We start from the raw sequence: 14,148 nt of genomic DNA, 5'->3' as shown, positions 1-14,148 counted from the left end.
TTAAATTGGAGGAACGCCGTTTCACCGACGCTCATGCATGCTAATGACATTTTTTGGAAAGTGCACAGCAGAACCAGACACAAAGTCCCTGGGAGCATTTTGACAGCATGCACTGCTGGGACTCTGTGCACGAAACAGTTTGAAATGCAAATCTGATGACAATGTACATTACACGTCTGTAAGGCAAGCATTTAGCAAGGACGCTAGGCTTATGCTATTCCTAGGATACGCATTTAGAGGGATGTTTATACGATGCAGGTGCCGGCATGCACACATTGTTGCCAGCATTGATTGGAAATCCTCCCTCTCAAAAAGATATTTGATTTGATTATGTTGCTACGGAAACCTTGCATGCGACACAAATTGCCACATGTGTGTGTTTCTTGATTTACATTTACACATACTTATACACGTTATATTTATTTATATATTATATATAATGTCCATCCAGCAACTCCCGTGATGGACGGACATGTTTTTGCAGGACTTTTTCTCCATATAAGTATATTCTATTTAGAACGTAGTGGCTAACTGCTTCAGAGGTGTGCGCACCACAGATGGCTGCAGGATGCGCGTGTCTTCTTTCTGTTTGCACGCGTCTGTCGTTGTAAAGCACGAAGCCGCAGAGCGCTGATGCAATCTACCCTCCAAGGTCACAGCAAGTATTACATTTACCGTCGATGACAACAGGCGGCGACTCGCAGCAAGCGATAGCCGTGGTAAAACAAGATGGGCTCATTTTATTCCAGACCGGGGTGAGGGGGGGGGGGCACAGCCCTGCAAGATATCTCTCAAAGTAATAATACTTATCTTAACGCAGTTTATTTACTCAGAAAGGTTTTTTGTAGAGATATTTCATGCGTTGCTGCTGAGGTAATTGGATAATTCTCAGTCCCATCATAAAGGGCCTCCTACAATAACATAACAGCCACATAGGCCTGCTAGAAAGACGTAATTACCTTAGTGTGTCATCGGAATTGTCACATGCCCTTAAGACATTTTTGCATTCTCAACAAGTGCAAACGTTACTGGCTGCAGCTAGCATCTCACTGTCAATTAGCGTTTCTCTGTTGGGCATTATGCCGCTTGGATATCTGCTCCAGTTATCATTTTCAACAAGCCGGCAATTCTGCTTGTGTGTGTGTGTGTGAAATATCTAGTTACTTTGAATTAGGCAATTAGGTATCATCACTTGAGGCACTTTAGGCACTTTAGGCACTTTAGGCACACACACACAGAGACATACAAACAACTTTTTTTATTCTGTGTGCTCAGCAAGGCGGCAAGCTTTTTCTGTTTTATGTTGGTTGATATTTGGTAATTTTCCTAGTTCTTTGGGGATTGCCTCATTAGTAATTAATAATTACAACAATCACACTTTCATACTGAACACTATTAGCATCGTCCCACTATTGTGTGGCCAATGATGTTAACGTCTAGTTTCATGTGTAATATTGTGATTATACAACAATTACCAACAAATTAAACCATTTTATCCTCGTATTTGCCTTGAAATTCGTTGGGCTTGACTAAATACAAAAAAAACCCCAACAACAACCAGTCACTGTCATACATGGAAATCTGACCATGAAATCTGGAGCGTGTTTTCCAAGCTTTAACGGCCTGGCAAAAGAGATTATTCTAGTCCCTGTTAATTAAGACGTGGAGTTTTACAGACGGTAGGCTTTCCAAAATGGAATAAAGCAACAATGAGCAACAAGAAGCACAAAGCATGAGCTCTTCAGCATTCGGTCCACGTCTCTGTGTCTGAAGACATGCGGAGACCTGAAGAACCGGGTCTCGTATCTGATCCTGCAGATCAGGCACAAATCACTGTCAGCCATTCTGTTTTCATACCTCAATGCAACATCGTCTACGCGATTCAGCGCACGCACGGAATGTCCAGCTGGACGACTCGGAGGAGACGTTTGCTGAATTTGACAAAAGGTGCACGGCCTGGAATCACTAGCGGCACCGACAGCAGAGGACTCACAATGAAGGAAGAGGAAGGTGCAGCAAAGGTCAAGGTTGGAGCTCTGCGCAACCTTTGAGTCTCGATTATTGACTGGAGAAAAGCCACGCCCGATGCTCCTCTTAAAGTCGACCCAACAAGCTCAGGCTTTCAGAAGGAAGTCTTTAAACCTCCATGGGAAACTTGGAATCTTGGTTCAAAGTGGGACATACTTTTCCTACGTGCTTCCAGCACCTCCCACTCAAAGGCCTGCTTGCACAGCGTGAGGAAAAGAAACAAACGCAGCGCTCTTGTTGAATTTCTTGTCGCTGAATCAATATTGTTCACAATATCACAACAGGAGGAGGGATTACGGCGTTAAAAAGCTGAGCCAGCATCCCGTTCCGGCTATTTAGATCCTGGCTTTAACAGGGACTCTATTCTAAGAATTAACCCGGTGTAACTCAGGAGCCACTTTTTATTACATTTTGTGTAAAATATTGCCCTCATTTTGTCGCTCTCTACTTTCAACGCCGTAAACAACCGGTTTATGCAGCTTTTTGATTCCGAAATGCGTCTAGAATGACAAGCAGGAGGCTGGAATTTCGTCGACTTGCTTGTTATTCATGCTGCAAACTTTGACATCAATCGCGATGCAGATTCTGTCATACAGTGGGGGGAGATAGCCAATAGGGCCTATGATTCATGGTCTCCATGGCTCCTGCGTATCCGTGGAGACTGAATTATGGGCATTGATCACACACCATCAAAAATCTGCAGCTTAAACTCATCGAAGTTTATTTCTCGTTCTTTTTATTCCATCCTCGTACTGCAAGATCAACAACGTGTGCAAGTATGCATGCAACACACACCTCTGTGGGTTTCTCCTTCCCTTTGAACTGTCATTTAAACACACACGCACACACACACACACACACACACACGATGAGCTGCATGCTAATTTCGTCAAAGGGGCCCATACAAGGTAACCTAATGTGAAGTATTAATTCATGTCATCCTTCACGTCATGCACGCACACGCACACACACACACACACACACACACACACACACATACACACACAGACTTTCAACATATCAGTCAGGCTTTAAAGAAAACATAACACTTTCACAGCCTCACCAAAGGTGGTAAATTCTGCTGCACTCGACAAGGCTCAGCATCACGCGGCGTTCTTTATCCCGCCATCTGAAGCTTAAATCGTGTGCTTCTTCTCTCGCTGCTCTCGGGGGCAGGCTGTCAACTACCCCAGAGGTTGCTAACGCTTTGGAGCGCTCGGGTATTGTGATTGATCGCGCTGCTACTTTCTAGGCACACGTTCAGGAGACGGATTTAAAAAAAGAAGCTGAGGCTAAAACAGGGATTTTAGCCTTATTTAAGGTCTAATCTAATTAAATCGAACAATCGAAACGAACTTATATTGTTGCACCTTGAGGAGGACGATATTTTGTTGCCATAAGCAAAGAACAACGAATAGATTCCTCAGGTTTCTAATGTTTTGAATTAATTTGGTTGTAAATGACGACTCGTCTTTTTCTAGTTTCACCCTGCCTCTGAATGTCTCCTCCCCTGAAAACGAAAAATGTCCAATCTCAACGCGACTCCAAGTAGAGGTTTAATGAAACGGAGCATTTCTAATTCCTGCTCTCACTTGTCCTGAACTTACTCTGCTTCCCCACAGGTTAGCAGCTAATTGTTACCCACGGCTACAAACCTGTCACGGACCCACACGACGTGAAAACGCCACAGCCAATGACATCGCCTCCCGGAGGGAAACACCTCGTCCTGCTCCCACTGGTGGGGGGGCGTCCATGAAATCAAGGAGTTCACGTCAAGGTAAGGACCAATGCGCAAAACAGAGATGCAAAATGACGTCTGCAAACACACACAGCGTTTCTATAGAACGCGATATAGAACTGTCAACGGTTGTCTTGAATGGGATTTAAGGGCTTCACTTCCTACCTGGCTGCAGTGATGTCACGGCGTGTTCCCGCGTGCATCAGCACACACCAGTCAGAGCGGTGTCAGCGCTGCTGAACAACCCGGCGCGTGTGTAACCCTGCTCCACGTGGAAGGCATAACAAGCTCGCTTTACGGACGGTGAAATGCAGACTAGGTGTGTAGCGGCGTCTCTCTGGGGGGGGGGGGGGGGGGGGGGGTTAGAATAAAAATATAAAGCTCTCGGTCTGACGCGGCGTTATCAAATTGTTCCCTCTGCCCTTTTTGCAAATTCGCACACATTCAGACCCGCTAATCACATTGCAGCAGGAGCAGCGGTCGGCGGCGTAACAGTCTTAAGTAGATGTTGCCCTCCCGCGCGGAGACGGGCAAAAGGAGGCGAGGGGCCCGATCGCGGTAATTTATTAAAGGGGGGTGGGAGTGGGAGGCAGAAAGGAAGTGAGTCATGCACGGACCTCCTCATGGACTCTTCCTGTGGTCAGTGCGACATCACCAGAAGTCATCCCTTAGCTGCGACATGTTCCTTCGCATTTGAATGCGGTGTGCACACGCGCACATAAGACCACAATCCTATTGTGCTCCTACACGTGTGCAGCCGCCCACCCGTCAATCACGCACCCGAGTGGGCATGGCATGATCAATCACAAAGGCTTTTTGCTGCTTTCTGAATCGCACCTCTGGAAAGGAAAGTGCACAAGTCCCATTTTGTCCATTAGATGAAATGCCTTGACATGTCAGGAGCGCATGAAGGGACTCGTATCATAAAATTGTGGCCCCACAATGAGCGATTCTTCAGGGGCAGCCATTTCTCAGAACCAAATACCATTAGCGTAATGGGCGGAGGCTTTTAAAGGGTACAAGCCGTCTGAAATGTTTCTGGTATTTCTGCCTCTTTTTGACTTTTGGACGAAGCGATTGAAGTGGTTTGACATGACGGATAGTGGGGGGGTCATGTCGACCTGCAGCCTAGAATGTGCTTCCAGGTTGAGACGAAGTGCATCGCAGCCCATTGGGATCAATTAGCTAAACATTGTTTGGCCGCTATTGAGCTAGTCCACTGCTATTCTTTTAAACTCTGAGCAATCAAGGAGCGACGCATTGATTGGTGTGGAATTAGATCTCAAGAGATCTATCAATGTCTTCTCTCCTTTTGGACTCCAGCTGTTGGGCGCATTGAGATCAATAGCTCTGATCAGCGGTGACGGAATGCTCACAATAATAATGTTTCAGTTGTTACAGAAATATGTACAAAAGCACCAATTTAAATGCAATTATTTACTCCCTTCACTGGCCTGAATGCATTAGCCCCGCCTCGGAGTCTGTAATGATCACCTTAATGGAGGACTTCCATAGTCAGTTACACCAAAAGCCAAACAATAAACCTCTCATTTCGTCGCAGCGGCAGACACGTAATCGAGGCAAATTGTATTTGCGAGCTGTAACGGATTCGTCTCTTTGAACCGATACCCGCAGTCGTCCCCCGGAATAGAAGAACTAACGGCCGACGGTGCGAAAGAGAAGCCACGTCGCGTTGAACCTGAACCTTTCGTCACAGTGGAACGAAACACCGGGGCGATAGTCCTGCCTTGCCTTTTGTGTTTAAATGTGCAGATTCTCATCTTGGGCTCAGATAACAAAATAAGAAGTTCAGAATGTCAAAAGCTCCTTCCAACGAGGGCGTCCGGCACTTTATTCCCATCCACTGATTCTAATCTCGGTGGGCAACTCCGCTTTTGCGTTCTCACCGTCTTCGGATGGTGGCTATTTTCAGTTGATTGCCCTGAATGAATTTTCCTGTGTGATAATATTGTATAAATTGAAGTCCACTGTGATTTCATTCTCGTATCTCCGTCGTTGGCAGTCCCCACAGTTGCTGATCTTCAAACAGACCGTGTGCTCGGCTTCCTCCAGGATTCAAGGAGCCAGCATCGGGACTCATTTCACACTCTGTCGGGGTTCGAGCGACGTTCAAGACCCGCGGAAGGGATTTTTCTTTTTTTGCAATAATCTTGGCTGTGGGAACTGATCCTGGCACTGAGCTGGTTTTCTTTCACGCTGCAAAGGCCCACTCATGAGCAGCAAGAATGACGGTGGCAGGCTGTCAATTTAATGACGATCATATGTCCTTGTGCAAAACTCCCACCAGCAGAAGAGCTTTCTATCCACCCGTTGCCAAATTGCAGAAAATCTAAATGGATGATTTTTAGTTTTTACCTCATGCTAATGAAGCTTTGAGCATAATCAGTCCCAAACACCAAATTATAGAAGCACACCTGAAGGCTTCAACATTGGACAGCGCTTCACTGCAACATCCTCAAGGCTATACGTGATATTTTACAAATAGAAACATGTCCTGCAGAATTCAGTTCAATAATGTTGTATATTTTATACATTTCCTAAAGAGCGTTCCTTTAATTAGAAGACAAAACATGGCAGAGAAACAAGTGACTCAGAAACAGAATTCACGCAGCTAACAGAGTCAATCTCGCATTTGTATTTGCGCTGAATTAAATTTCTGTCTGCCTGTTTGCCTCAATCCCTTCACTCCGATTGCTCTGCCTCCTTTTCTGGATTATTTGTTCTTTTACAACACACTCCTATCCTATCAACTCAGAGAAGAGTCCCGTTTGCCAGCTTGTCTGCTTCCCCAATTACTTCTTCGCTTCAGGAGAGATGAGCTGAGGGGAAGCTTTATTTGTCCTTTAAATCCTGTCGATTTGACATTTCAAGTGGCCGACGCTGACATTTTGGCTCCTCTAAACATTTAACGGTTGTTTGGATTGTACATCGGATCCTTCCGATGTGTCAGGAGAACGTCCAGGTGAGCAGCGACGAAGGCGACGTCAGCCATTGTTTGGAAGACAACGAAGCGTCTGTTGCGTTCCACGGCACAAAGAACGACAAGACCGCTCAGGCCTCATTTCCACCGTGACGGCTCCGGGTTCGAAAGGCAATTACGTTCATCCTGGGGACGCATGCATGATATGGGATGAATTCCAGTTGTCAAGCAAATGGGGGCCAAACATCCTTTGAGATGCCAAAGTCGTCCGTGAGGCTGGGGGGGGGGGGGACCCATTTTTCAAAGGAATATTTCTAAAGGTGCGTACCCCGTGCTAACTCCCGATGCACCTGCTCCTCCGGTTCCCTCTCCCCATCCTCGCTTGCCAGCTCGTTTTTTACACGACCGCATGCTTCAGCAGATGTTAACGGCATGCAGCGAGCTTTAATCAGAGGCTAAGCGTGCTACAGTGTAGCAGGCTATAAACCAGGAGGAGTTCCCTCAGCCTCATTGTCATTCTATTGCACCGAGCACTGAGCGAAATATGGACCGACTTGCAGCATTTACGGCTTCAGTATAGCTCTGTAGCTAAAATCCCTTCAACCGGCCATCTTTTATCCGGTGTTTAATCCCCTTTCCAGGCCACCCTTTCCCCCCTCTCTCTCTCTCTCTCAATTACAGCTTCCTTTCCTGAGCTTCTCCTCACACGATTTAGGGTAGCTATCTCCCCCAGAGCCATTTGCCAGCTGCAGACACGGTGCAGGCGGCACAGTGGCCGTTAAGAGCTGCGACTGCGTAGACGATGGATAGTCACATTCTCGTCAACCTTGCATCTCGTAATCTTGCCAACATGCGGACCTTGGAGTCGTGTAGCTAATCTGCCCCTGGGCGACAGATGTTCTGTTATGATAGCGGGAAAAAGAGGATCTGGGATTGTGGTGTTGTTTTTTACACACACAGGTTTTAGAAGACGGCTAAGTTTCTGTCGGAGCGGCTTCCGGTGAGATTTCAAAAATCGAATGATGTTTCATTTTGGGATACTGGATAAATCCTTACACATCCTTATCCTGTACCCGATCAATCCGGTCCCAGTTCAAATTCAAAGAGCTGAATTTTCCTCTGGATGCAAAAATCCATCCCTTAGCATGTCTTATTCATAAACCTCCCTGCGAGAATATAAAGATGTAGAAGCGATCACATCCTACCCGATGTGCCGTTAACAGATGGTTGTTTTTTTAGAAGACATTTAGAAAATGCAACAAACTGCTAAAAACTTCACAGTCCTGAACTTTAAACTACAAATCTGTTGCACACAGGCAGTTCTATTGTGTGAAATAAACTTTTTTTCATATATTTAAAGCCTTCCCCCCCAAAAAAACTGAATGGAACTCCTCAAAATGCCAAATAGCTTTGACTATTTAAATATTGATCAGTGTTACGGGAAAATTAAGATTCCTATGATGGCAATGAATAAAATGAATCAAGAAATGCTGCGTTGGATTGACAGCAACAAACGAAGGAAAACCTGTCAATCCCGTTTCAAGCGTCGCGTTTCAAAGCCGGCAAACCTCAATCGTATTTTACTGATACCACAGAGCGGCGCCTGTTCCCGTAGGAACAGGATACAAACAGCCGCCGGCGTCCGATTCATCCCGTAAATGATCCAAAGGACGGCTTTAAAACACATCGGATGACAGATGATGGAAGATTAGGCCATCAGCAGCTGCTTTATGACACGCTGTACAATTAAGCAATGTTAATAGTAATCTATTACATACACTATTAAGACCAGCTAATGAAATCCTTACAGAACTCATTGAGTTTTACCCTCTGGTAATTTATTACCTCTGCCGCAGGTAACGTTTTCGCTCTCTCTCTCTTGCTCTCTCTGTGTGGGCAGAATTGCAGAATGTTGATGAAATGTTTGAAAGATGGCGACTGGTATTGTCTCGCTTTTTGTCCTGCTAGTTTTCCTTTCCCACAGCAGAGCAGATTATCCATGTTCAACACGTGATTTCACTGAGACCTTCCAATGTATCTGTTTTAATTCTGCATCAGTAATCAGGCTCACACAATCTGGGATGAGTGCCCGCGCCCGGCACCAGCCGGCTGTATCTCCAACAGGCATGCAACATCTGTAAGAAGCAGGATCCATATCAGTGGCGAGTCTGTTTAAGGTAATAGCCTCCCCTGGCACAGGCCGTCTGACAGAGTTAATTACTATAAAGCCTCAGCTGGGAGATTTCTCACGCTGCCTGAGAAGTCTTAAGCACAGAGAAACTGTTTTTCCCCTTTGTTTTCCCTCTCAAATCAGTCTTCCGTACATTAAACACTCCCAAACGGAGACCTTCCTCATTAAGCGGATGGAAGCATTTCAGAGTTCTCCTCCTCATCCTCCTCCTCCTCCTCCTCCTCCTCCTCCGCATTACGGTGTAGGAAGCTTGATTGACAGGTGAGACATTTCTGACGTCGGCGTCTCTCCCAGGTGTCCCATCTTCCCACCAAAGGATGTTCACGCACGTGCACGAAGGGTCAACGGGAACCCATGTTCACGTTTTCTCACACAAGCACGCACTCGCAGACACCGCCACAGGGCTATTGATGCGTTTACGCATCCCAAAAGACAACCTCCGGAAAATGATGAGCCACTAAAAATATAATAGGCCGAAGGATTTCGATATTGTTGGAAACAAATGCCGCCGTCACCGCCATGGAGAACATCGTCAACCCTTTATTAGATTCTTAATTTTCAGATGTTTCAGGTAATTTGGCATCTTGAAGCTCCAATAGAATATCTGCCGATGAATGTGCGATGTGTGTTCGACAGCTGCAAGTGTGTGTGTGTGTGTGTGTGTGTGTGTGTGGAGCGGCAAGGAGAAGGCTAGCATGTGCTGCAGGAGAGCCTGGAAGCTTTGAAATTAAACACGCACATACGCAGACAGAGAGACACCTGGGAGTAACAAAATAAATTTTAAAAATTGGAATAGCCTTCCTCAAGAATTTGTTTTTTCCACTCTCTGCTGCTGGTGAATTATTTTAGCGACAAGATGAGACGAAAACAAAACAATAAATTGAAGCACGTTTTCCTTTGGGCAAAATAGGTTAAAAAAAAAAAAAGTTACATTTGCATAAATGAATAAATTCAATACAAAAACAAATGTTCCTCTCCGAATTCCGGATTACCGGGATATCTGATGGAGGTTTACCGTTATGAACCGGACCTCTGTGCCGATGAAATCAGCTGATGCTGTTCCACCTCAGCGCCATCCCTGATCCGGCCCTGAACCTCCTGCTGCACGTCGCCCTCCCATCATCCTTCAGCGCCTGACGGAACTAACACCGGGATCTCTTTGTGCTCCGCCGTCAAGACGATAATCCTCCGGCTGCGGCGAGATAAGATCTCTCAGCTGAGAGTGCCAGACCCCGCCTGCAGGTGGATCACGGAGTTCTGACTCGACAGAAGGTGGGGATTGAACATGTCCCATACTCAGGCCAACAGAACAAGCTGTCCCCCCCCGCTTTGCAGAACTTCTGCTCTTCTAATAATCAGTCTGACAAGTTTGTAAATGGAACCAACCTCATCGGGGTGGAGGACTAACCATCTGGTGACCTGGCAGGCATGTCTTAGACGTTTTAGTTACAGCGGACAACATGGCGAAAGGAGCCCTGCTGCTTCCGCATTTGCCAGCTGAGCATCACTCACGAAGGGAACCTGAACCCGAGTTACACCTCCTGCAGCGGTTCAGTCCCAACGATTGCCCCTTTCTCCACCACCATCATCAAGTCCATCCTCGCCTTCTTCATCGCCATCTGGCACACTGCTAGCACTCCCGTGGACTAGGGCGCGGCTTCAGCTCAGATGAGAAGGTGATCGGCTGCAATCTGCCATCCCTCGAGGACCACGGTTGATTTCTGTGAACCACTCACAGCCACTAATCACACTGAAGCAGCTCTGATAGTTGCTGACGCACAAGAGAAACCAACTCAACTGTGTTTCCCGCGCTGTGCAAGTTCCTTCTCATTAGATTGTACAGATTCTATGACAGACCTGCCGAGGAACGATCACAAAATGCCATCATTCATTTAAATTTATGAGTCATGAAATGCTAACGTCAATCAGCTTCCCCCCGGAGAGCGTGCTGCTCGCTCAGGCTGCCAGCAGGAAGCTCAACAACTGTGTCACCGTGGCAAGTATTTGAGTCTCGCTTTATCTGCCAGTGCAACGCCCAGCAGCGATAGATTTAGCTTCCCGTCTGGTATCCACCGAGCCAATCAGCTTCCATTTCAGACGGAATTACAAATGCAGGATCCAGGTGAGACATCAATGAATTCAACTTTACAATGACATGTTTGACCATAAGTTGAAGACAGATTAAAAATTCATAAAGAAACTTGAAGGGTTTGGGGTCATAATAAATCTAAATCCACAGTCACTAGGAAGAAGCAGAGCTGGGAAAAGCTGGGAAAAGCCTGAGACGCATGAGGAGGACTCACGCAGAGTAAACAAGACAATGGCAAACATATGGCGCAGGGAAAAAAGAGAAAAAAGAAAAAGAGTAAGGAGCAGGAAGAGAGAGAAAAGGGGGAGGAAAACACCAAGCGGGGCGATAAAACGATGAACTGACACGAGACAAGGAATAAAACGGCACAGAGGGAGAGGGAACAAATCGGAAAGACTAAAGCAGAAGGAAGAGGGGAAAAGCAAGATATGACATGGAAGTAAACATTCAAAACCATGATTCTGTTTTTCACGCACAAATACAATGAGTTTTGTCATGGTAACGGCTGCAGCATTGTTATATATGCGGATAAATACAAAGGCATCACCCTACCTGTGTTCTGTACTGTGTGGTTGCTCGGCTGGATGACAAACAGCTGCCTATGCTTGGGGGGGTATCGCCTCACACCTGATCCACCTTGACCTAAAGTTGCCAGATGAATTTTTCCTTCTGTCTACTCCAAAGATTTGCATAGAGAGAAGATTACTTGCATGGTAATGTGGGTGCTTTAAACGACACGATTCGGGCCGTCTGCTTCAGTTGCTTCTGAAAAAAAAATGCGATTGTAGGAAACTTTTTAGACGGGCCTTGGAAATATCATGTTGTTGAAATTGTCAAGTAAACTATCTATCTTTAGGAAAACAACAGTGCTGTCATTATGCACCCTTCAAATATCACTCTCAATAAAACAACCCTTCATCCCAGTCATGGTAGCGCTCAAACGGCTGAATCTGACTCCTCTTTAAGGTCTGAAGACGTTTCGCCTCTCGGCCGTGAGGGTCCTTCAGTTCTAGGATTCTTTGATGGTCTACAAAGGCAGTGGGAAGAGAAAGGGAGCAAACAGATATCAAGAGTGTGGCTCCCCCGACTGGATTTTCACCAGCTCATCAATGAGTTCTCAAAAGAACCGCGCTGCATACATCACAGGAGAACACACGGCAAAGCGCAGAAAGACCGTCATTCCTTGCTGCCTCCCAGCGTGACTCATCACCCTACGTTCAGCGGCGTTGCAGAGCCAATCAAAGAGCACACAAATCAAACTAGGAAAGCACTCAGAGAGGGCAGACCTCCGCCAAGCAGCTCCTTCCCCTCCTAACTGGATTTGCACCGTCCACACGGCAATCTGGATCATCACCAAAAGGTTCTAGATTGTTCTTGGTGTCTTTAAACACCAACCATGAAAAGTAAAAGTGATTTTTGAATCCGTAAATGTCGTTTTCAACCCACGACACCGAGCCACCTCCGACCGAAGATCGAGCTCCTCGATGGCACCGGTGTCGCTCCAGGGAAGGAGATTAAAGTGTCACGAGCTGGCATTTTCACTAGTCGAATTAGGATTGGTTTGTTAGCAGCCTTCCACACCTGTGCTCTGTCACTTTTGTCAGCCTGATTCGCCACTAATTAATCACGCCAAATCCACCCTGTAGACGAAGCGGCCGCATCGCTCACTGTGTGCGAGACAAAAAGGTCAAAACATCCATCTGCTTTCCGTCAGGAAACCTTGCAAGACGCTCGCAGGTTTACACGTATGACGACAAGCAAGTGTCCAAGAATGATGCCCGAGACCCCCCCCCCCCCCCCCGTGTGCCGCCAAGTCTGTGGCAGAAAACTGACGATTCCGGCATCTGCTCCGGATGGGGATTTACTGCAATCCCCAGGTTGACTTTATATGATTGATGCCACAGTGACAGGAAAGAGGACGCAAGGGAGGCTCCTTCTCCACGGAAGCAAATCAACATTGGCGATCTGCTGCTTTTGCCTTTGTCGTATGTTGTGTGTTGTCTTAAGGCCTCATATGAACCATAGGTGAACATTAGGTCACGCTATTGTTCATACCCACCCACCTTTTATTATCTCAGCAGAGTCATCGGCCGTCGCCACCACGTGAAGGTGCTTGGGACTCCATGGTGGACTTATCTTGCTCTACATGGCCAGAGATAACAAAATACTTAAAAGGTAAGTGGCAAAGACTTCCTGACACAACAGGTGAGCAATTGTCATTAGTTTCCATTTTCATGCATGAATGCATCTCTGATTTTAGCGTTTCAGAGCACTCTGGGAATTCTTAGGAACTTTTCTGGGAGCTTCAGAAGCATTTAACTTAATATATTTAGTTGTATAATTGTGTGAAATGTTTGAGAGATGGCAGCATGTCTATCTATGTTTTGTCCACATCTTAACTTTGTATTCAAGGGAGCATTTCAAGGCCAAACTACAACACAGAAAAAAGCAGTTTCACAGAGTTTTACTTCTTTCCTTCCGACGTCTTCATGCACAGCACACCATAAATCCATAAACGTGGTGATTTGTCATTTCATTTCTCCTTCAGCGATATTGATTGTTCTTCTTCGTCAATAATGGATCGACTGATGCAGCTCTCTCTCTCTCTCTCTCTCTCTCTCTCTCTCTCGCTCTTTCCTTCTTCGTTTTCATCTATTTTTGAAGGTTGGACATCTGGCGGAGTTTTGCAGATCTGCAGAGAGGGGAATTCTGTCCACTTTGCTCTAATATCTCTCTCTCACTTCCCACCTCATGCTCTCCCTCCAAGGCCTCCTTCCTGGCAGATGTCTCACGTCAACATCGTGTCCAATGGGAAGGCTCTACACCGCAGGAGGAGGGCAGAAGAGACCTGAGCGCATCGCAGTAAATATTTGATTTTTACCGCAACTTGTAAATTCATAATTGGAACGTTACTCTGGATATCACAGAGGGATTCGCTAAATTGTGAGATTCGTGAGAGAATCAAAAAAAAAAAAAAAAGCAGCATGTGTGCAGAGACTGTGAGTGCAAACTGTAATGAATCAACATTTAATACATTCCCTAGATGGACAGAAACATAAAGTGCTGCTTGGGCTCATGGGAATATCAATAATATATTGTTTTTTCAAAGATTTGGTTACACTATGCACATTTTCACGGCAATCCATCCAATTGATGTTGAG

The sequence above is a fragment of the Brachionichthys hirsutus genome, chromosome 22 (assembly GCF_040956055.1).
Source record: "Brachionichthys hirsutus isolate HB-005 chromosome 22, CSIRO-AGI_Bhir_v1, whole genome shotgun sequence".
Classification (NCBI taxonomy): domain Eukaryota; kingdom Metazoa; phylum Chordata; class Actinopteri; order Lophiiformes; family Brachionichthyidae; genus Brachionichthys; species Brachionichthys hirsutus.
This window is presented reverse-complemented; position numbering follows the sequence as displayed.